Source organism: Anastrepha ludens, chromosome 6 (assembly GCF_028408465.1).
Source record: "Anastrepha ludens isolate Willacy chromosome 6, idAnaLude1.1, whole genome shotgun sequence".
Taxonomy (NCBI): domain Eukaryota; kingdom Metazoa; phylum Arthropoda; class Insecta; order Diptera; family Tephritidae; genus Anastrepha; species Anastrepha ludens.
In genome coordinates, this window is record NC_071502.1 from 75,515,933 (window position 1) to 75,541,344 (window position 25,412).

At 36.7% G+C, this 25,412-nt stretch overlaps 1 non-coding gene across 1 annotated transcript; it reads left to right on the forward strand.

The window, feature by feature from the left end:
- The first annotated feature begins 7,886 nt into the window (after positions 1-7,886).
- Trnar-ccu (transfer RNA arginine (anticodon CCU)) lies at positions 7,887-7,959 on the forward strand. Its single transcript has one exon. It is a non-coding gene; the product is annotated as a tRNA-Arg (tRNA).
- Positions 7,960-25,412: the final 17,453 nt, after the last annotated feature.

Consider the following 25,412-nt stretch of genomic DNA (forward strand, 5'->3'; position numbering starts at 1 on the left):
CCTCATCAGTCCAGCTCCGGCAACGCAGTTCACAGTATTTTTGCGTTTCCACGACAGTCGGTTCTACGGTACCGAAACGACTCGGATTTATATCCGGCCAAGGACTGTCACTCCAGCAGCATTCCCCGTATATAAGTATGGGGAATGTTTATGCTGCTACAATAACAACAACAACAGTATTTTTGCGTAGAACTCCTTTTCGCGTGGGCGGCCTTCGGCCGTGCTTCAAAAAAATAACCCTCACCAGTCCAACTCCGGCTACGCAATCCACGGTATTTTTGCGTAGAACTCCTTTCCGTGTTAAAACCATTGAACCCAAAGTTCAGACGTCATATGCGTGTATGTAGTAAGGGGACACAAAAACGCCCATCCCCATCATTAACACTAAACTCAAATACTTAATTTTTGTTTTCATTTGCAGGCATCCGGCAACACCATACTGTTGTCATTCCAATCTTCTTCCTACACCCCATTTACAGAGAACGTTAATGAATAGAGAAGTCTTAATGACTGGAAAGTGTTCATTTTCGAGGGGTTCTCGTCTCGCGAAGACAATTTCACCACAGACACATTTTTCAACAAAAATTAACAGTAAGGGGCTGAATTATGTAAATTTAGCAGCAGTCGATAAGGATTTGTTGGTGATTAGAAGCAAAGAATGCTAGGTAGCTTTTTAATATGACCTATATATTTGAATTTCTCCAAATCATCCAAATTATGTACATATGTTATGTCTGTTTGTCTGGTGTCTGTAAAACTTTGTTGAATTCCCTTCAACTGAATCAAAATCCTCTATAGCAAACGCTTCATTACCAGGCGCACAGGAAGATGGCATATGCAAATGTAAATTTGTGAATTTATATACATTTGCGCATATGTATATGCTGTGTGTATGTGTGCTCACCAGCCACAGCTCAAGATAAAACGGTAAAACTTCGCAAGAAATCCAGCGCGCATTCAAAGGCGCAGCGCACATTCATAGGCACAGCATTGTATGTACAGTAACCTTGACATGTTTACAGGCACCTACAAATGCTCTGATTTCAGAGTAGTTTCTAACTGCAGATATATGCATATGTTTTGTGCACTTTTTATCAATTGAAAAACTACATATGTAAAGTAATCTACTAATTAACTATTTGCCTACTATCAATTAACATAAAATAATTGTTTCCAAATTTTATCTTAGTATTAAAATGTCCGAATCAGACCTTTTTTTTAAGCTACTTGTTTTCTTCTGCAACTTACTGTATGCTCATGCGCGCACTTGACGCACAGCAGCTGCGGCTGTCGAGCATTTAGAAAGACATATTTACATACATATATTTTTGCATACATATGTACGATGCCGCGGGCACTCGACTTGACAAAAATTGAAGATTTATCAAATATTGGCAAATAATTCTACGCGAAATATTCAAATATTGACTATTTTCGAATTGTCGAGAAAATTGGCATATGGGCGGCTCGTTTTATGAATGAAAGTTCTTGCTCTTAGAACTATGAGCTCGAATTTATCAATGAATTTTTTGAAGATGAGTTTTTGTTGCACAGTACAATAGTTGAAACTGTTCGGCGCCGCCGCGACTGTTCAGCGCTATGGCAACTAGAATGATGGCCGCTACGCCTGCGTCTATGACTGCATTTTGTTCTTGTAGTCGCTAGGCATGGAATTTTAGCTTTGAACGACATACGCATTTTGAGGAATAAAGCGAATGCCCTGTGTGTGCGATTGTATGTACATGCATATGTGTATATTAATAAGCATTGTTTTGCTTGAATTCAATATTTATATTTGCATATGCCATCTTCCTGTGTGCCTGGTAATGAAGCGTTTTGTATACAGAATTTTTTGATTTGTTTGAAGGGATATGGGCACCAAGTGTACATACGCACATACAAATATGTACATGAGTATTCAAAAGAAATTTGTTTTAGCATTTGTGAGGCAGGAATTTGATCATTAGGTTATTTACATGAAATATAAGGCGATGCTCGTGAGGTAGGTCATGTTGCTTCAGTGCACACATATGCGTGCAACATATACATATTTAATAAAGATGCAATTGAATTTAGTTGTCCCATATATGCAAATACGTTTCTTTGAAGTTTTCCTTTATTTATTTTAAAGTTTTATACTATCTAGAAAATGCATACATACAAATGTATGTATATTATTATTCCCTGTAATAAAATGTAAATTGAAAAAGATTTGGTTTGCCAAAGGAACAAATAAATGCATGTTCAAATGTAAATACATATGTCGATATACCAAAACACTTGTATGCTATGAATTAATTTCGACTCAAAAAATTAGTAAAAATTTTCATCAAATTTGTTTAGTTTTAAATTTACTAAAACGCACATACCAAAATGTGAGAGGTCGTTTTATAATGTATTTTTTTAAATTAAATCAAAATATTAAAGTTACTTTGATTTGATTTGGCGCATATAATAAATTCAATCATTTTTTCTTCATCACCTTTGTTTGAAAATACAAATTGAATAAATTTTCGTTTACCAAGGGAACATAAAAATGCACAAGCAAATGCCTTGCAAAATGCCGTCGGCATTCGTCAATTTGATTTCATACAGAAACCAAAAACTGAGCAGAGCCAATGTACTTGTACATAATTCACTGTAATCAGCCCTGTTAAGAACTTCCCCGCTGTCGAGTTAAGCGAGGTGAAATAGTGTTCGCGGTTTCACTTCATTTTTGACAATTCACACTATTCGTAGCTCGTGAGACTTCTCTATATTTAACGTTCTCTGCCATTTACACACGGAGACACCAGAGAACGTTAATGAATAGAGAAGTCTTAATGACTGGAAAGTGTTCATTTTCGAGGGGTACTCGTCTCGCGAAGACAATTTCACCACAGACACATTTTTCAACAAAAATTAACAGTAAGGGGCTGAATTATGTAAATTTAGCAGCAGTCGATAAGGATTTGTTGGTGATTAGAAGCAAAGAATGCTAGGTAGCTTTTTAATATGACCTATATATTTGAATTTCTCCAAATCATCCAAATTATGTACATATGTTATGTCTGTCTGTCTGGTGTCTGTAAAACTTTGTTGAATTCCCTTCAACTGAATCAAAATCCTCTATAGCAAACGCTTCATTACCAGGCGCACAGGAAGATGGCATATGCAAATGTAAATTTGTGAATTTATATACATTTGTGAATTTATATACATTTGCGCATATGTATATGCTGTGTGTATGTGTGCTCACCAGCCACAGCTCAAGATAAAACGGTAAAACTTCGCAAGAAATCCAGCGCGCATTCAAAGGCGCAGCGCACATTCATAGGCACAGCATTGTATGTACAGTAACCTTGACATGTTTACAGGCACCTACAAATGCTCTGATTTCAGAGTAAGTTTCTAACTGCAGATATATGCATATGTTTTGTGCACTTTTTATCAATTGAAAAACTACATACGTAAAGTAATCTACTAATTAACTATTTGCCTACTATCAGTTAACATAAAATAATTGTTTCCAAATTTTATCTTAGTATTAAAATGTCCGAATCAGACCTTTTTTTTAAGCTACTTGTTTTTTCTGCAACTTACTGTATGCTCATGCGCGCACTTGACGCACAGCAGCTGCGGCTGTCGAGCATTTAGAAAGACATATTTACATACATATATTTTTGCATACATATGTACGATGCCGCGGGCACTCGACTTGACAAAAATTGAAGATTTATCAAATATTGGCAAATAATTCTACGCGAAATATTCAAATATTGACTATTTTCGAATTGTCGGGAAAATTGGCATATGGGCGGCTCGTTTTATGAATGAAAGTTCTTGCTCTTAGAACTATGAGCTCGAATTTATCAATGAATTTTTTGATGATGAGTTTTTGTTGCACAGTACAATAGTTGAAACTGTTCGGCGCCGCCGCGACTGTTCAGCGCTATGGCAACTAGAATGATGGCCGCTACGCCTGCGTCTATGACTGCATTTTGTTCTTGTAGTCGCTAGGCATAGAATTTTAGCTTTGAACGACATACGCATTTTGAGGAATAAAGCGAATGCCCTGTGTGTGCGGTTGTATGTACATGCATATGTGTATATTAATAAGCATTGTTTTGCTTGAATTCAATATTTATATTTGCATATGCCATCTTCCTGTGTGCCTGGTAATGAAGCGTTTTGTATACAGAATTTTTTGATTTGTTTGAAGGGATATGGGCACCAAGTGTACATACGCACATACAAATATGTACATGAGTATTCAAAAGAAATTTGTTTTAGCATTTGTGAGGCAGGAATTTGATCATTAGGTTATTTACATGAAATATAAGGCGATGCTCGTGAGGTAGGTCATGTTGCTTCAGTGCACACATATGCGTGCAACATATATGTACATATTTAATAAAGATGCAATTGAATTTAGTTGTCCCATATATGCAAATACCTTTCTTTGAAGTTTTCCTTTATTTATTTTAAACTTTTATACTATCTAGAAAATGCATACATACAAATGTATGTATATTATTATTCCCTGTAATAAAATGTAAATTGAAAAAGATTTGGTTTGCCAAAGGAACAAATAAATGCATGTTCAAATGTAAATACATATGTATGTCGATATACCAAAACACTTGTATGCTATGAATTAATTTCGACTCAAAAAATTAGTAAAAATGTTCATCAAATTTGTTTAGTTTTAAATTTACTAAAACGCACATACCAAAATGTGAGAGGTCGTTTTATAATGTATTTTTTTAAATTAAATCAAAATATTAAAGTTACTTTGATTTGATTTGGCGCATATAATAATCACCTTTGTTTGAAAATACAAATTGAATAAATTTCCGTTTACCAAGGGAACATAAAAATGCACAAGCAAATGCCTTGCAAAATGCCGTCGGCATTCGTCAATTTGATTTCATACAGAAACCAAAAACTGAGCAGAGCCAATGTACTTGTACATAATTCACTGTAAGCAGCCCTGTTAAGAACTTCCCCGCTGTCGAGTTAAGCGAGGTGAAATAGTGTTCGCGGTTTCACTTCATTTTTGACAATTCACACTATTCGTAGCTCGTGAGAATTCTCTATATTTAACGTTCTCTGGAGACACTGGAAATTCTCTTTTCATGTCTCATTCGCGGACACACGGGCAAAATTGTTTTCGGCGACATTTTGACATTTAATACTTTAGCATCGTCTGGTTCGGATGTATTCTAGCACGCGCTTACATGTAAAGCAGAGAGCGTTCGACAACATTTTCTTAAATATATGAATTAAAAATGCAAACTGGTTAAATAATAAATAATTCGTTGTTTTTTTTATTGAAATATATTTATAAATTCTTATACTTGAATAAAAAAAATTAAATTAAAAATACTTCATATGTAAATAATTAACTTAAAATTAAACTGAGTATCTAGAAATGCAGGGAAAAATTAGAAATCAACATAAACATGTCCCATAACTATTTTAAATTATACTACTTTACTAGCAAAAATAATTGTGCATTTCCCAAGCAGCGTTCGTATGTTTGTCATCGTTGTTATCTTCCGTTTGCTTGAAAACCAACACATAACTTAGAACTTTCTTCCACGAAAGAAGAAAACGAATGAAGCAACTGTCAAAAATTGTTTTAAGATTGGAAATACGAATAAGAAGCACAAAGCGTGTCGCCAGTACAGGAGACAAATTCCCTTCTCTCTTCCGCGGCCGTCCTTCACCACCGAACAAAATGTTTCCCTTCCAGAGGAGACATCGTGTAAATGGGCACCTATTCGCGTTTAAAATTGGAAAGTGATTGTATGGACAAATGCATTTGCATTTAAGGCTCCGACTCCATGCAGTATCCCCTCACTTGTTTTGAGAGAAATATTACGAATTTTCCAATGAAATTCACAGGAGATGTTGATTTCGAGCTTATTTTGCTAAAACTAGCACCAACACTATTCAGTTAATAATAGTTTTTAAGTTATTTGTTGATAAAACTTGTCTTTTACCTTCACCAAATTTTGATACAATAAGTGCACTTATCACATTTATTTTAATAAATATTCAAACTACATTAACATACACACACGTTTTTAACTCTTTTTATTGATATATACCATAAATTAACAATTTAAATTGCATTTATAACTTGCAAACACTTGACGCGCCAGCTAAATTTACAATAACTGAAAAGCATGGCTGAATGGAGTGCTGCCAGAAGCAAAAAATAATAAAAAAATAGAATGCGATTGAAAACGAAGCAACATAGGAACATAATTTCCACACACTCGTTTTTGTTAGAATAATGAGGGAATGGGGGTTTACAACCTCTAAGGTGTATATATTGAGTTCATAAATATATATAAATACAATATCGATATGATTTTCGAAATACAGTTCAGCTTCACGTAAAACTCCTACGCGAAAAGGAGTACTACGCAAAAATACTGTGGATTGCGTAGCCGGAGTTGGACTGATGAGGGTTATCTTTTTGAAGCGCGGCCGAAGGCCGCCCAAGCGAAATGGAGTACTACGCAAAAATACTGTGGATTGCCTAGCCGGAGTTGGACTGATGAGGGTTATTTTTTTGAAGCGCAGCCGAAGGCCGCCCACGCGAAAAAGAGTTCTACGCAAAAATACTGTGGATTGCGTAGCCGGAGTTGGACTGATGAGGGTTATTTTTTTGAAGTGTGGCCGAAGGCCGCCTACGCAGAAGAAAGTTTTACGCAAAAATACTGTGGACAGCATAGACGATTTTTTATTCCAAATTTTCGCCTGCGGCGCTTTTTTTTTTCTTTTTTTTTTTAATATATATATGTATAATATAGTGAAAATTTGGAATTAAAAATCGCTCGATTTTTTATTCCAAATTTTCGCCTGCGGCGCTTTTTTTTCCTTTTTTTTTTAAATATATATATGTATAATATAGTGAAAATTTGGAATTAAAAATTATTCTTTATTTTTTTTTTCACAATAGCTAATTAAACAGTTATCTAGTTGCTTGTTTATTTAGTTTGTAAGACCCTATGGTAGAACTTTTGTTAATCTTAAGAATTACTATTGTACAAATTGAATTGGCTTTGTAATAAAAAAAGAATTAAAATACAAAATTTTATAGTTTATTTCTATTTTATATTTACATATAATCATATATATATACATAATAGGTATTGTTGAGTCCAATTTAGTATTAGTTTAAAATACTTTAATGTTTTTCAACTCTTGTTATTCGTTATAATTTTCTGTGAAAATAAGTAGGTTTTGTTTGAAATAAATGTGTATACCTACATATATAGGGAATAGTTTGTAATAAATTGTGTTAGAAAAAATTGTAATTTTCAATGTAAAACAACGAGTTTTTAAATTTTGGAATTTTGCCGCAACATTATCGTTTTGTGTTCATCATTTTTGGCCCTTCGAGCCGGATATTTCATTACTTCTTTCAACTTGGTCCTATTGCAACATATTAAGGATTCTCCACGCAACATTTTTGGTCCTTCGAGTCGGATATAGTCACTCCGCTTGCCTTTTGCATATACGCATTCGCTTGTGTACATATATACATACGTACATATGCGTAGCAAAAGGCGCAACGAACATTAAAAAAATTATATTGTGTTTTTGTCTTACAATTGAAGTGGTGAAATAAGTTGAGGTGGTTGGGATGGCTTTCAGCAATTCACATTCGTTCCTGCAGAATATTTTTACGCTCTCTGCTCCAAGTAGTATTTACGTTCTTTCTGATATTAATTTTTTAGTGCAGGCATACTCCATTTACAACACTTTGTAGGGTGACATCTGTCAGGTAATTTAAGAAAGGCAGTAACTGGTATAAATACTGGTGTTGGAAGACGAACTAGAAGAACTGATTTACTTGAAATATGGCTTGTTGCACATTAAAATTGGTCGCCCCAGTGGCCTAATGGATAAGGCGTCGGCCTCCTAAGCCGAAGATTGTGGGTTCGAGTCCCATTTGGGGTAAACGTTCCTAGCATGTCTGTCTAGTTTTGTTTTATGAGATTTTTTTAAAAGCTGCTAAAAATATTTTTCTTGATCATTTTGCGTCGTTAAAAAAGGTACGTATACATAAACTCATATGTATGTGCAGAGGCTCAAGCACTTAATCAAATGTATATATTATACTTTGCGTTCAACTTTAAAACAGTTTTTGGAAATAATAAATCAATTTTATTTGGAAATATCATGTCATTCATTTATTATAGGGTATTCAATTTAATTACTTATAAAACATTTATACTTTGTTTCACATTTTTATACTTCTTCTTAATAGGCGTATCCATGCTGGATGTTCGCGGACAAGCGTTATTTTGATCTTAGCCGTATGGTTGTCAGATCATATTATTAACGATTTCATTAAATTTGTGTCTGTTTTTCGCTGCTACTGTTAGTTCAGTGATTGTTTTGAGACCTGTCCACTCCTTGGTGTTTCGAACCACGTCATTTTCTTCCCACCAATTCCTCTTTGTCCTTCAATTTTCCCTTGTAGAGTGTAGAGAAAAGGTCGAAATTTCAACGAAGAAAAATTTAGCCAGCTGTAACACATATTGTACCTTATTTAAGAGGGTTCAAAGTATTCTTTAAGCTAATAAAAAAAAAAATCGATTTTTTGAAAAATTCACAGTAGACTTCCCCCTTAATACCTATTTCTGCGTCATTTATTGCCTCTTCAAATATTTTTTCTGCGGACACGTTAAATAATAGTGGCAATAATACGCAACCTTATCTCACTCCTCTGTAGATTTTTGTCTCTTTTGTGGTACGGTCTCCGAATCTAATTTCTGCAGTCTGATTCCATTATAAGTTTTGTATACATTTGACATCATATTTGTTTATGCCCAAAGCTTTCATTATTTTATTGGGCTGGCATAGATGCTTTCAGTGGAATTTTTAGGTTTGCAGACGTAGTACAAATGTAAAACACATTTTGTTATTTGATAGTCGGCAATTCAGCTGTCAATCAGTAAAAAAAGTTTTTTGATCGGTTGCGTAGTTTTCGTTTGGCGTTCGTTGAAAAATGGAAAATCAAAAGGAACATTTTCGTCATATTTTGCTTTTTTATTTCCGCAAAGCGAAAGCGCATCGCAAGCTCGTAAAAAGTTATGTGCTGTTTATGGTGACGAAGCCTTAAAAGAACGGCAGTGCCAAAATTGGTTTACCGAATTTCGCTCTGGTGATGTTTCACTCAAAGATGAAAAACGCTCTGATTGTCCAGTTGAAGTTGATGATGCCCTAATCAAAGCAATAATCGATTCGGATCGCCACAATACAACACGTGGGATTATGTTCAAAAACTCGATACATGGGCTCCTCACGAACTGAAAGAAACGCATTTAACACAACGCATCAACAGCTGCGACTTGCTAAAGAAACGTAATGAAAATGGTCCATTTTTAAAGACGACTGATAACTGTCGATGAAAATGGGTTGTTTACAACAATATCAAGCGGAAAAGATCATGGAGCAGGCCAGCTGAACCAACTCAAACCACATCAAAAGCTGATATTCATCAAAAGAAGATTTTGTTATCAGTTTGGTGGGATTAGAAATTGTCTACTTTGAACTCTTACCACCCAACCGAGCGATCAATTCTGATGTCTACATTGAACAACTAAAGCAATTAAATAATGCAGTTGAAAAAAGCGGTCGGAATTGACTAATCGAAAAAGTATTGTCTTCCATCATTGTCTTGCCAGTTGGCAAAAGTTATTGGAGCTTGATTGGGATGTTTTGCCACATCCGCCATATAGTCCTGACCTTGCACCATCTGATTCCTTTTTGTTTCGATCTTTACAAAACTCCTTGAAAGGTAAAAATTTCAATAATGATGATGTCAAATCGTACCTGATTCAGTTTTTTTCGCACCAACCCGGCGGACGCGAGCGCGTTTTTGCCTTTACTTTAATTAAATCCAGCATTTATAAATACTATACATATACACACGCCATCTCATAGCGTATTTTCATTACAAACGTTTTGGTTGCGGTGCTCCATGAATTTCATTTGTTGATAAAACCATTCGTGTATTCGTTGCTGACATCGCCAAGATTCGAATCAAATAATTAAGATGGGAATACAAGAAATGAGCACCTTAGCTTACGCAAATACCACTGTATACAAATTTTACTGTCATAGTTTAAAGGGCGGAATGAAACCAATTTAGGATGGGAGTACTAGGAACAGAACCAGTTTTTTGCATTTCCAGGTCATTTTTTTATAATTTAATATAAATAAATATTTAATTTAGCGCTTTTCGTAAAAGCTGTTAACCATACTGTTAAAATACTTATCTCAGCGAGGTATCTAGTTTGGATATGCTATGGTGGGGTAGGATTTCCCGAGGTATAGTTGTGTAGAATGTTTTGACTCTCAAAATATTCGAAGGGTTATTTTGCCCCATTGTGGAGAAGTTTGAAAAATGTATTATTAAGTTCGTTAGAGGTTTAAAATGTTTCAGAAAATAGAGTTTCGGAAATTTTCCCTGGCAGTATTCTCTGTCTAAAAAGAACATAAGCACTGAAATAGCAAAGAGTTCCCCATCTTTCACATACGGAACACTTTTTATTTATTTTATTTACGTTGCGAATGAACAAAGCTGCTATTTATGTGGCTGCATTAGAAATTGGCTTAGAAATGGGTCGACAGTCACAGTGTGACTATATACGAGGGTGGATTGATAAGTCTTTAGAATGAAAAACTAGACATTGGTTTTTTAACAAAAAATTGATTTATTTTTCAACATAATCTCCTTTTAAGTCAATACATTTTTTCCAACGTTTTCTAACATATTTATTCCTTCTCTAAAATAAGTTTTCTCAAAACCTTCAAAAAAGCATTTGTTTCAGCTATAACTTCACTATTTGACACAAATCTTTTTCCGCCGAGCCATTTTTTCATATTTGGAAAAAGGAAAAAGTCACTGGGAGCTAAATCTGGCGAATATGGTGGATGAGGGAGCAATTCATAGCCTAACTCATTTATTTTTTCTTGCGTTTTCCAAGATGAATGCGAAGGAGCGTTATCATGATGAAAGAGGATTTTCTTCTTCTTCAAATGTGGCCGTTTTTGCTTAATATTTTGGTCCAATGTATCCAACAAAGATGAATAATATTCAGCTGTGATGGTTTTACCCTTTTCAAGATAATCTATGAAGATTATACCTTGTGCATCCCAAAAAATAGATGCCATAACCTTACCAGCTGATGCAACGACCTTTGCCTTCTTTGGAGCACTTGAGCCACGTTCTACCCATTGTTTGGACTGTTCTTTAGACTCTGGTGTATAGTGGTGGATCCACGTTCATCCATCGTTATGAAACTACGCAAAAATTCCGATGGATTTCTGTTAAACATGTCTAAACCAACTTTTGAAGTTGACATTCGGTTCATTTTTAGTTAGTTAGCGCGGCACCCATCTTGCTGAAAGCTTTTTCATACCCAATCCATCATGTATTATGTTATGCACACGTTCATAACTAATGTTCACAATGTCAGCAATCTCTCTCAATTTAATTCTTCGATCTTGTGTGACAATTTTGTACACTTTTTCCACCGTTTCTGGAGTCGTTACCTCTTTTGGCCTCCCAGAGCGTGGCTCATCTTTGGTGCTTATCCGACCACGTTTAAACTCGTTTACCCAATTGTGAACTGTTGCATTTGAGGGTGCATGTTCCCCTAATACTGTCTGCAACTCCTCAATAATTTTGTTTCTGGTTTAAACCTTTCAAATGAAAGTACTTTATAACAGCACGAAGTTCACTTTTTTCCATTTTTAATAAAAATAGGTACAATAGTGTTTTGCAAAAATAATTCTCAAAAACGTGCCGTTTGACCATATGTTATGAAATTTTGACAGCTCGCTTTTGACAGTTCGCTTTTAACGATCACAATAATCAAGTAAATTAATGACCGATAGATGTCGCAATTCTAAAGACTTATCAATCCACCCTCGTATGTAAATACGTGCATACAAACATATATGTATTTATTGTTTAATTTGTTGTTTTAAGGTTTGCGCTTGGAATGTGATTTTTACGCCCGTTTTGAGCCCATTTTGCACTTTTGTTTTTGTACTTTTTATGGTTTTGGGAAATGGTTCCGCTTATCCTATTCGTTTTTGTACCCCACTCAGTTAGGCAGTATGACAGGTAGTCCGTCATTCCGTCAGTCAGGCTGCCAGACAGGCAGTTATTTTCAGCCGAGTTTTTATTTCAATGGACGCTAAATAGTGCAACATGCGCTCTTTTTGTTGTGCCCATTTCCGAGTAGGATGTGTTTGTAATTTGCAGACACGCCATCTCATCCAGTTTTTTCATCGCACCTTGCCGTGCCATATATTATTCTTTACGGTTACGTGTACCAAACAAACATAAGGAAATAAATGTCGTTTTTTAAATAAAACGCTTAACAATTTTATATTGATGCTGAATTAAAGGTTCTTTTGCTAATTTTAAAATTATCTACTCTCTCTCTCTATTCCGTAATTTATTTAAACGCATGAATTTGGAGACAATGCGTATTCAAAAACACTATAGACATCAATATAAAAAGATTTAGAGGAGTGGTTACATATACTCACATGCCCCATAAACCCGGACACGGTTCGTTGCGGCTTAATCTGATGCGTAATTAATGGATCTTTTGTCTTCGATTTGCAAGCAGATGGAGAATTGTGAATAGAACAGCATTTGGGTATTGTGGTTGCTCCAGAAACTTGATATACTTGCAGAAGATATGTTTATACCTAAAGATTGCAATGGATATACCTAAGAGCAACCTAGTTTAAATGCTTTTCTTAGCCATGATGCTGGCAATTAATTCGTATTTTTAACAAATAAAAGTTAAACCAAAGTATTTATTTTCACTTCAACAATGTGCAAGTACATTGATGATGTAAACCAAATCAGTTGCGGAATTTACTAACATATTTTAACGATAGTCGCACTGTTATCTTTCCTTAACTACAATTTTAACGATTCAGCTATTCGGTAACCCATTTCATAACGAAAGTCGATAAGAGCACATCAGCTGTTTTGGTAAACAAGTCGATTAACGCAAACTAGCCGACAACAATTTTGGTGCTGTTAGCTCAAATGAGAAAATAAGAATTAGTCCGTTTAATTAAAACTTTAATTAAACTATAAATTATATTATCAAAAAGTTATGAAGCTATGATTTATCGCGTGGGGAAGAGGTTATGAGTTTTCAAACTGTGGATTGATGTTTGCTCCGGGATGTAGACAATCCTCTCAATTTCGCTACAGGGGAATTCCAAAACTTAGCTAAGGGCCTAATTTCTCAGCTTGGCAGTCAACTTAGAGCAGCGAATTAAGTTGAAAAACAGGTAAATCTTGTAGGTATTCTTATGATTTTATATCACTAGGTCTAGCTGCATTGCTTTTTTCCTAACTGGATGATTTCAACCACCCGTAGGTGAGCAAAAAGGATTGTCCATGAGCCAGTCATCCGTTAGCCGAGGGGTACATAGTGTAACAGATGCAATCAACCATTCCAACTTTTGCGCTAAGGTGAGTTTTTCTACGACCTAAGTCGAGCTGCTTATCTGTGGTGTGGCTTCTTTTAAAACAATATGCTAAAAGTATTAAGTAAACATTAATTTTAAATAAATAGTTATTTTATGTTACTTACTTTGTGGACACATTATATATTAAAAAAAAACATTCAAAATTGAAGTTTAACTGCTTGGGTAGTATCGTTTTTTGTTATTCTTCTTTGCATTATTCGCTCATTTTGATATTTAATTCGACAGAGATGCCACTCTCTACCAATTTGAATAAATAGAAGCAGATTGTGATTACCTAATCGTTAGTGCAAACGGCAAATATTGTAGACAGAAATAACAATTGTCGAATCGTTTAAAGTTTGTGAATTGCACTATAGGGCGTAAGTACGATTTTTTGAATTATGTCAATTCCAGCGCCTCCAGTGCCTGCCTAGTCTCTTTGTGTAGCTAATACTCGTATATATATGTATGTTTCAAATATGAGTCTAATCGGACGACAAATTCGATTTTTAAAAATATCTCGGAAAACTCTTCGATTGAAACTAGCTTGGAGATAAACTTATCTTGTGAATTTGAACTCACTGGCTGCTTTTTCGGTTTATCGGCCACAAATACGCGCGGCATAAACTTTTATATAGGCATAAGTAGTAGTGAATCATTTTTAAAATTGAAAAAAAAAAAAATTAACAAACATCATTTTTTTGCGATTATTTTTGGTACATTTGAAAGAGCAAATCTTCCCATATTTATGGAAGACGATTTCATTAATGTGGGTATCTCGGCTGACTTTGCAGTAACGCATCCTGCTAGGCCAGTTTTCCAAGATTTTGGTGAAGGTTTCTGTCTCTATTTCATGAATGGCGTGTGTTCGATATTCGCCTTAAGGCCCTGGATCGCCAATGGATTGTTCGTATAACATCGGCCCTTCATGGCAGCCCTCAAAAATGGGTATAATGGCGTCAAATGGCAGCTCCGAGGTGACCAATTGACATCACCGAGACGGAGATTACTAAACTTTGCGCGCAAAAGACCGATTGTGGCCACAGAAATCGTTTATCATGTCTCTTTAGAGTTCTCCATTGATTGAAATTGCGTTCAAAGAAAAATGCTGATGTGATATTGACTTTGTGCCAAGATTTTCAGTGTGAGAGAGTTGTCAGGGTTGAGGCGAAATGTGACATTTGCGAGTATTATTACATGTGAACGTTCAGTCGCAATAAAATAAATGTTGCATACTAATAATTTTCCGAGGACTGAAACAAGATTAATATGGGGCCTTAATGGAGATAATTGTCCCGACTATTTGACTTCAGCAATGACACAGTCACCTCGAGTGAAGGATATAGTTAATACAGGCCCATGATGTCATTAAGTGTTATATCAAAAATATAATTTTCTAGAGAGATTACCAAATATATATTATAGAAAGTAATGTACAATAAGAATTTGGCAAACCTCATTTTCAGAGCAACCATTAGTATCGAGTGTAAGCATATCGACACCAGTTGGTATATATTGTACAAAAGTTTAAACTTGTGCATTGCACCACCTGCTCGTCATAATATTTAGTATGTAGAATATATGGTTGAATATTAATTATTTTGTGGTAAGAGTACTTATATTTTATTAAATGTAGCTGGCAATCGTTGCAGACATTTTTTTTTAATTGTTGTTCTTTTTTGTTATTGTCCTTCTCAACGATTATTTGGCAAAAATCGCCGCAATGAAGTCATCACATAAATCAAATGGCATTGCTGACGCATTGCCGGGTAAATTGGCCACAACCTTCACATAAGCCAAGGCATAAGAGAATGGAATGTAATATTTAGTTCTTTGTTGGGAGAAGATGAAGTGCGTCAATGATAAAAATGTTGGAAACTCTGCGAATGAGAATAAACATTGTTTACGGCCGCCAAAAAATAGCAAACATATTGATAAAGTTTAAATAATTGATAATACTGCGGTAACTTAGAATATTTTAATTAATGACTAACAAAGAAGTGGACTTTTTTAGATCTTTACGATACGACAATGGTTTTCTTAGTTCGTTGAACCTATCCTAAATTTGTTTGGCAATTTCAGTCCACCAAATACCATATTTTAAATACACATATTGGTAAATTTCAATAGTTTCTTGGCTTCCGGATAAAATTTGGGTGATAGAAGTGTCAAAAAATTATTGGTGCATAACATTCACTTCTTGGACCAGTGGCTTCAAATTTAGTAGTTAGAAGTTCAAGTTTATATATATAATTGGCGCGTACACCCTTTTTGGGTGTTTGGGCGAGCTCCTCCTCCTATTTGTGGTGTGCGTCTTGATGTTGTTCCACAAATGGAGGGACCTACAGTTTCAAGCCGACTCCGAACATGAGGAGCTTTTTCATGGCAGAAATACATTCGGAGGTTTGTCCTTGCCTGCCGCGGGTCGACCGCTATTAAAAAAATGTTTTTCTTAATTTTGGTGTTTCACCGAGATTCGAACCAACCTACTCTCTGTGAATTCCGAATGGTAATCACGCACCAACCCTTTCGGCTACGGCGGGCGCCAAGTTCAAGTTTACTTTTCATAAATAACGTATGCGCTCACTATTTCTTCTTCGATGCGGAACATTCTGATGCTAGCAGAAGAAGATGATGGCCTCCTCTGCGTTGGAGAGGGACTTGGCTTGGGAAGTGTTTCCAACTAGCGCCTGTTTGCACGGGAAAGAAACAGGCGCGCTTTATTAAACTCGGCCAAAATCGCTTAAGCGGTTATTGCGCCAATCAAAAAGAAGAAGAAGAGAAACAAAAGAAGAAGAATAGCTCGTTTCCATGACAGTCGGTTCAACGTATATTGTCGATTCCGGACAAATCTGTCATTTCAGTAGCATTCCCCGTATATGCATGGGGAATGTTTATGCTGCTACAACAACAACAACAACAACAACAACAACAACAAGCCAGACTCACTAATTTAGTCGAAAGATTACACTAGTTTACAAAACCGAATGTCACATCCTATTCCTATGTACAGTCGCTCGCTGCTGCCCAAAATGTATCTAAGTTTTTTATGCAGAATTGTTTCTTCTTCTTCCTCTTCTTAGTTTTTTATTATAGGTTTGCACCAGCTTTTCTTCACACAATTTACAGATAAAAATGAGCGACAAATATAAGTTAACAATCTACGTAAATACATGTGTGCATATAACATTGTGAACATTAAAAGTTTTCGCGCCATCGCTTTGGTGGACGGCCCGGGCTGCGCCTGCTAGTTGGTATTAAATCACTCGCTACTCTAATAATTCTGTCGCTTCCAGTCCTCGTCACATGCTCGTTCCAAGCTCTACGTCGTGTTCTGGTAAACTTAGTGATGTCGTTTATTCCCGTTTCGGTTCGGATTGCATCGTTTCTAATGCAATCTAATCGTGCTTTTCCAACTATTGATCGGAGTACTTGCATTTCAGTTGTACTCATCAGTCATGCCTCAGCTCCATAAATCATTATAAGCCTGATTGTAGTCTTATATATACGCGATTTGCTTTAAGTTCTTATATATTTAATCTTCCATATCACATATCTGAAGCATCCCACAAAAATTTTTCTCGAACCTCTTTAATAATATCGCGGTTGCTCGATATCTCTACTTCCAGTTATTTAAATTTCATAACTTGCTCTATTATGGCCCTCTCTATTTCAAGTTTACATCTAATTGGATTTCTGGAGACTACCAAACTTTTCGTTACCTTGACCTTGTAGATAGCCTAGGTTACAAGGCGTCTTTGAAAGAATTTTTCTTAATCTGGCCGCTTCTGAAGTTTCTTCAATTCCTTTGCAATAATTTTGCCAGGTTTCACGTTGCGCAGTTCTGACTGCTTTCTTGTACTTTTTCAGTTCGGCCTTATAGGCTTGTCAGTCATCTGACCTTCTCGTCGCCTTGGCGAGATTGAATAACGTTCTATGGTATTTTTCTAGCGAGGTTAGTTGCTTGGTCCACCATGGTAGTTTAGACTTTCCTCTGGGCCTGACAGCCGGGCAGCTAGCTGCTAAGAGATATTCATTGCTTTAGTTACCTGATTAACCAATTTATCCAGCTCCCCACATGTAGTGGGGTCTTTGGAGGCTATCTTTGGCAGTTCAGTTTTTAATTTATTATTGTAAACTCCCCAGTCGGTTTTTCGTATATTTCTAAACTTACCGACTTGAGGGGATCTAATGTCGATTTCAAATTCGATGTATCGATGGTCTGAGAACGAATTTTCGTTTGAAACGCGCCATCTCTTAACGTAGTTGGAAAACATGTCGGAAGCCAGGGTGATATACAGAACTTCCTCTCTATTGTGGCAAAGGTCGGCTCTGAGCCTAAATTCAACACACTAATTTTGCTTTCTAAAATAAAGTCAAGTAAAGACTCACCTCTAGCTTTAGTGTCGCTACTTCCCCACAGGGTGTTATGTGCATTTGCGTCGCAGGAGACAACCAGCTGTTTCTTCTTCAGAGCTGCCTCTTTCACGAGCACCCGAGCCTCTTTCGGTGGGGCGTATTTTTCCTGGACCATATAGGCGGAGGCTAGCCAAAAGCCGGTTTTCCCAAGCTCGATCCTACCCGCCACCAAGTCGCCGCTACTAAGCTGTGGAAGCAAGAAATATATATTTATATATATAGCTGCGGATCTTACCTGTGTTTTGTACGACAATTAGCTTGAAGCCCTTCACTCCGAGTCCACAGATTTTGTTGCCGCATATCCATGGCTCTTGAATGAGGACTATATCAAGTCCACCGGCAGCCAAGCGGACGGAAAGGTGCGCGGACGCAAGTTTAGTGGAGATTTATTTGGATCAGCTTCATGTGAATCTCTCCGTTTCGTCTCTACTATCGTGACATCAACGTCCTCCTCCGACACCTCCCCACCCTCAGTGTCAGCGAGGAGATCTTTTTCGTTGAGCTCTGACTGCAGACCAACCCTTCTTCCGTATCTCTACGCAAGCCGGCTTTGTCACCCTCCTCATCTGAGTTCAAAACCGGTTCGACGCTGCGATAGATCCGAATAGTTGCGTCAACAAACCCGAAACTTCCAACATAATTTTTTTGCGCCAGTGGGGCAAGCGATTCTTCATTGAGGATGAGCATCACCTGTCTTCTTCCCTCTATTGGCTCTTCTACTTTCCCTACCTTCCAGTTGTGAGTTAGCAGGTCACTGTTACATGTTTTAACATTTGCTCGATTTTGTTCGGCTTTACCGGCTTGGCCGGAATCCAAACCCGAGCTCGAAGTCTGCTTGGGGTTTCTTCCTTACTGACTGCTTCGAGTTTGGCTTCCGGCCAAACCTCTCCTATCCTGGCTACGGGGAAACCTGTAGAGCGTGGCTGACCTAACGTCTTCGCAGGCGATGAGCTTTGCTCTACCTTGATACCAGCCTGCGTCATGGCAAAGAGGAGGGGGCCCGGGGTGTTCCTCTAGGATCTGGAGATAAACTTCGGCGATAGCCTCCTCAATCCACCTCCATTTTTCCTTACGAATGTTTCCTTCCTCCTCTCCCTTGTCAATGACGGCCAGTATCTCACCGTCGCCTTTTACGCCCTCACTGAACGTTGGGTATTTATGGCCACCTATTTTTAGCTTTTTGGCGACCTTTTCTTCCGCTTTCTCTGCAGAACGTTGCCTTTTAGGAGTAGCACCCGCCGGTTTTCCCTAGTCGGATATTACTCCCTTTGCCCATTCCAGCGATTTAGCCTGTTATTCTGTTAGCTGTTCTGTTGCTACTTCTCCTAGTTTAAATAAGACCCTACTGGCCGCCTTTTTCCCGTAGTAGCTTTGCTTAAAGGGGCGGACATGTTTAGCCTGTCCCCCCTGCCCTACCATAGAACTTCGCCAGAGATACTAGGCCCTTCTATGGCAACCAGCCGGTTAAACCTGGAAGCAGGTGCCGACCCTCGTCCCCTGAAGGAGGTTGAGGTGAAATGGGGATTGCTCGCCCTAAGCGGAGTTGATCCCGTAACTCCTGGTGTTGGTCGCTTGGAGACCGGGTTTCCCAAGTCTCCTCGTCCCCCGCTGCCTCCTGCAGTACTCGTGCTAGGACCAGCCCTATCGCTCGCCCCCTCTGCCTCCTATTAACGGCGGTCTGACCACTACCTTGCTCGCAGCTGTGGCAGCAGTCGGGTCCACCTTCGTCGGTTTTTTGGGAGGACCGTCCTCCTTTTTAGAAATATGTTTATTTAAATTCTTCTCCATTTTTGGTCCCACAAGTGTCGGATAAGGGAGGTCCGCCTGCACAGAGGTCCCTGTGCACAGGTAAGGCTGGATAGAATCGGAGGTCTCCAGGTATCCGGAGCACTCCGTTCACTACTGGGCTATTTTTGATCTGGGTCCTCAGCCAGGCTGAACCTCGGCACGGGTCGTATTACACCTTGTTCCAACCCAGATTTTTTTTCAAGAGGTTTGCTCCTCCGGTTGGCAGAACTTGGTCATCGTTCAAAAACAGTCCGAACCATAGGAATGGAGTGAACTCGTTTATTACTGGAATGTACGTAAACGAACCCAATGCCATCCAATGATAAGGCCTGATTAATAATTCGACTAAGCCCCCGCACCACGGCAAGGTGCCTACCCTCGCGGAGGGCTTTATATCGTAAATAAGACACTTTTTTTTGTAAATCTATGTTTTCGTTGCTTTATAGTATATCGTAAATAAGACACCTTTTTTGTAAAGCTAGGGTAAGTGTTTAGGGCTGTCGTACGATCGTTGAAGATGAACCAGGTAGGAAACGCTCAAAAAGTGCAGCATCAAGTGAAAATCTAAGTTTGACTAAATATGAAATTGCTGATACTATAGGCATTTCAGATGAACAAGTATTTAGTAATTTATATGAAGAAATTCGTATGGAAACGCTGTTGGAAAAGTGAGCCCTGCATTCAGCGAAAAGTTGTGCAGCAATATTTTGCAGATCTTACGGAGTTTGATTACAGAGATTATCGGCGGATCATTGATATAAGAGTATTGAAGTTGAGTGGTATTATATTAAAGAAATAACAATACCACATTTTTTATTTTTGCTGCCTCTCCTTTTAACCAAGCTATGGTTTTGTAAACCAAGTAATATTTTCGTAAATGGTGAAATCACTGAACTATACAATTTATATAGTTTCACTTTGATAAAAGAAGTAAATATTATCATTGTTACAAATTACAATTTTATTTAGCATAAAAGATTTTGTTTTACTTCTGACAATATATAGAGTGAGTCAAAAAAGTTTAAGTACACTTAAGTTTTGTTCAAAAATTTACTAAAATAATTTTTATTTTTAAATATAAACATAAACTTTTGGCATGTAGTGTAAAAAGAGAAAATTGTTAACTTAGTTTCACTCCTTTCACCTCTCTCACTGTTGTGAGTTGAAAATAATTGTCGTTAAAGAGAGAGAGAGAGAGCTAAAACAGCCAAAAAAGTTTACGTACGTTGTTATTTTTTCGTTGTTTCTTTTTCCAAAACTTACGGTTTTTCTCCGTTATTTCTTATTATCGCTCAAATGATCATAGTTGATAGTATTTTGATGCAAATGGTATGTATAACTATTAATGGTTTTGTGTTTATGGTGACAGTTAACGTATATGATGGGTCGCGGGTGTGAAATATCAGTCGATTTGCGTAAAGTGACTATAAAATTATATTTAGAAAAAAAATCTTTGCGTGAAATTGGCAAAATTATCGGTAAATCACATTCCAGCGTGCAAGGAGTAATTAATTCTTATATAAACTCTGGAAATATTCGGCCAAAGCCGCGATCCGGCCGGCCAAAAAAACTCTCACAGAGAGACGAGCGCCGAATATTAGATTCAATAAGGTCTAATCCCAGAAAATCTGATGTGGAAATACAGGAAGAGGTGCAGCAAAGCGTTGGAATAAGCGTCCACCCACAAACTGTTCGAAATGTACTCCATAAGGCTGGGTACAATGGTCGAACACCGCGTAAAAAGCCTTTTATATCTAAAGTAAATAAAAAAAAATAGGATTACCTTCGCTAAAGACTATTTAAACAAGCCCGAATCATTTTGGAGCAACGTAATTTTTAGTGATGAGTCTAAATATAATTTGTTTGGTCCAGATGGAGCCGTAAAAGTTTGGAGAAAACCAAATAAACAGATGAAAGTGAAAAATTTGGTACCCACAGTGAAACACGGTGGTGGTAACATTATGGTTTGGGGCTGTATGGCAGAAGTTGGTGTTGGAAAGCTTGTGTTTGTTGACAATGTAAGGGATAATCACCTCTCCCTAAAAATCCTGAGAGAAAATCTTGAGACGAGTGCGACACAATTGGGGTTTGAAAAAAATGGGTTCTTGTTTCAACAAGACAATGACCCGAAACACACGTCATATTTGGTCAGAGAGTGGCTTCTATATAACTGCAAGCAACTACATACACCACCGCAGTCCCCGGATCTAAATCCTATCGACCACATCTGGGATCTGCTCGAAAAACGAATACGTAAACACACAATTACTTCGAAGGAATCCCTAAAGAAGGCTTTATCGGCTGAGTGGATGAAAATAACCCAAAATGATACCGGAAACTTAGTGAAGAGCATGCGGAGGCGCTTACAAGCAGTTATCGATGCCGGGGGAGGGCCAACGAAATACTAATAACACTTAACCAATAAGAATTTTCAAACATTTTTAATATTTTCGGTTAAGTGTACGAAAACTTATTTGACGTGCGCTCAGGACTTTTTTTCATTTTTGCATAGCTATTTCTATGTTTTAAGTTCGTAACCCATGAAAAGGCTTATTTTGTGTTCTTTAACCTTTAAATATATCTATTTCGAAGAATACATTTTATTTTTAGATTGTATGATGGAGTTTTTATTGATAATTCTCTAAAACTTCAGGTGTACTTAAACTTTTTTGGCTCACTGTATATATAATTGGCGCGTACATCCGTTTTGGGTGTTTGGCCGAGCTCCTCCTCCTATTTGTGGTATGCGCCTTGATGTTGTTCCACTAATGGAGGGACCTACAGTTTTAAGCCGACTTCGAACGGCAGAAATTTTTATGAGGAGCTTTTTCATGGCAGAAATAGGGTATATTCAGAAACGCATTATAATGCGCAACGTACTTTTGCAGTGTTGGCAATGCGTTCAGAAATGCAAATATGGCAGTACTGCAAATGCATCGCGATCCAAAACGCCATTTTTGTATCAAACGTCACGCATTATTTGCAGGAAAAATTTTAATACTGCCGCTGATTACGCTAATATGATGTCTGATGAAAAGTGAGTAATAAACTAATTTTTTTAGCTTTTAATGCAAAGATATATTAAATATACGTTATTAAAACAATATTTTATTACATTTTTCTTGATTTTAGCGATTATCTAAGTACATCGGTAGTAAAGTTGCTTCTCAGAGTCCGACTGAGCATGGAAAGTGAATTTGCTTCAGGGAGGAGGAAAAAGAGTGTTTTGTGGAATAAGGTGGCGGAAGAAATAAAAAAAGTGAATAAAGATTTGAAAATAGACGGGCAAATCGCGCAGCGAAAATTTTCTAATTGTTTCAAAAAAAGATGTTTTTTTTTTTTTTTTTTTTGAAAAGTGGAAAAGTAATGAATTACAATCACAATAAATTAAAAAGCATTAGCGACTAGGAAAAAAAGATTTATTTTTGGGAATTTTTCGTTTTAATGAACATCTTGCTATATGTGATTTTCTTTTTAGCTTTACACGTCTTTTTTTCTTAAATTTAGCAAAAAACTATCACTTTTTACTTCAAATATATCGTCAACAACTAAACTCAATAATACTTCCATTTTAGTGTAAAACGCGTTCATAAATGCAACAAATCTTTTTGCAAATCGTCAACAAATCTATCAATTGCATCACTTGTCACATTGGCAGTGTTGCCAGCGCTGCAATTACTGCGCATTTATAATGCGTTTCTGAATATACCCATACACTCGGAGGTTTGCCATTGCCTGCCGAGGAGCGACCGCTATTAGAAAAATGTTTTTCTTAATTTTGGTGTTTCACAAAGATTCGAACCGACGTTCTCTCTGTGAATTGCGAATGGTAATCACACACCAACCCATTCGGCCACGGCGGCCTCCTACTACAACTTCTGACAATAAAGGGAGGAAAGTTGCTAATATCCCAGCCAGTATAAAAATTTTGTGAAAATTATACTGTACGCCAGCAAAAGTTATTGGGGAAAATTGTTATATGGCCGTGAGGTAAATATAGTAATGCTGCATTCTCAGTTTTAATTTTCTTATCAATTAAATTTTTAAAGGACTTTATAGTTCCAAAGGGTTCAATTAAAAAAAAAAAAAAGATTTTAAAACTTATGTTCACTATATGTTATTGATCTAGTAATAATAATAAATTTCGTATTAAATAAATTCAAGAATTAATTTTTACCTCTTGTAGAATTCGTAGTTCGAGCAAACAGTGTTTGACATCCTGGGACGTCAATAAATTATTTTGTAGAGATGGCACATTGTTCGGGGACGCAGCAGTCTTGAAGGTCAACAACATTTTAATTTGTGTCACATAATTGCTGGTTTGAACGCTTTGAACGGTCGTTCACCTTAGCTCTTGGAAAGCGCGATCAAGAATGAATGGGCAAACGCAGCAAAATGACAGCTCATTCATTGACTTTCCGGCTGTAAAAAGAAGGACGCATTCAAATCAGCTTGCTGGGACCTCTATAAATATGTATGCTTATATTATACATTAAGCGTTCGAGTGCCTTCCTTTGAGAAGATGAAATTAATTTATTGGTTTTTTATACATACACATAGAGGCACAAAGAAGTTTTAAGTACTGCGACAACTCCCCATTGATATTGGGTAGTATATCTTTTCCAAACTATTAGCTAGCTAATATTCATATTTTTGGCTCCATTGTTGTGTATGCTGAATATACCACACATAAACATATACAACATAAGGTGTCACGCCAACGAGGCAACTCTTCACTGCTCATAAATAGGTATGGATGTGTGTGCCTTGTAGTAGAAAACAGTGACATATGGTTCATATGCAATTCTTTTACGTACTATGGTCTTGAATAAGTTGTTTTATTCACCCAAATATATGGAAAAAGTAATACCATTATACAGCTGCAGACATTTAAATCCGTAATTATGTGCAGCAGAAGAAGCACTAATTATTTTTATCTAATAATTATAAATACTGGTAGAGTAGAATGGGGTAAGATAGGTCATTTTTTTTTGGAGAGCTCTTGCTACGGTGTTTTTGTATTGATTTTGAAAAATAAGCAAGATTTTGAAAGGTTATTTATCTGCTAACATTTTGGTTATACTGACTTATGTTTGGCTAAATATTTTTTGGAAGCTGCATTCAATAAGACAAAGGTACTTTTTTTCGATATTTTCAAAATCGGGGGGCACGATAGGTCCCTATGTGTGAGAGGAAAAGAACAATGTACATGGCTTGGAAATTAACGTTTTAACTTTTATTTATAGAGTATGAACACTGCACATGTTATAAAAGTTAGGAATTTTTCTTTAATTCATCACGCGAGCACGTAATGTTTCGAACGGAATTTTAAATTGTTTAGAGGCTGATCGAACACTAGCGCCATCTCGGACTGCCGCGATTGCGTTTTTTACATCCTCTTCATTTCGTTTCGGCGTTTTTCGCACATAATTACGCACCATTTTGCTGCAAAAACAATTAAAATTTATTTTATTCAATTAAAAGTAGTGACCTATAATGCCCCCAGACGGCTGACCTATAGTGCCCCCAAGCACATGTTTTATGTTAGTGCCGATATTTTTTTTTAAAACAATAATATCAAAAAACTAACACATTATTCGTGTTCAGCATTATTTTCTACGTAAAATAAAACTCACCTGACAAATATTTACATACATTAAATGCACTGCACCGTAGAATAAAAAAAA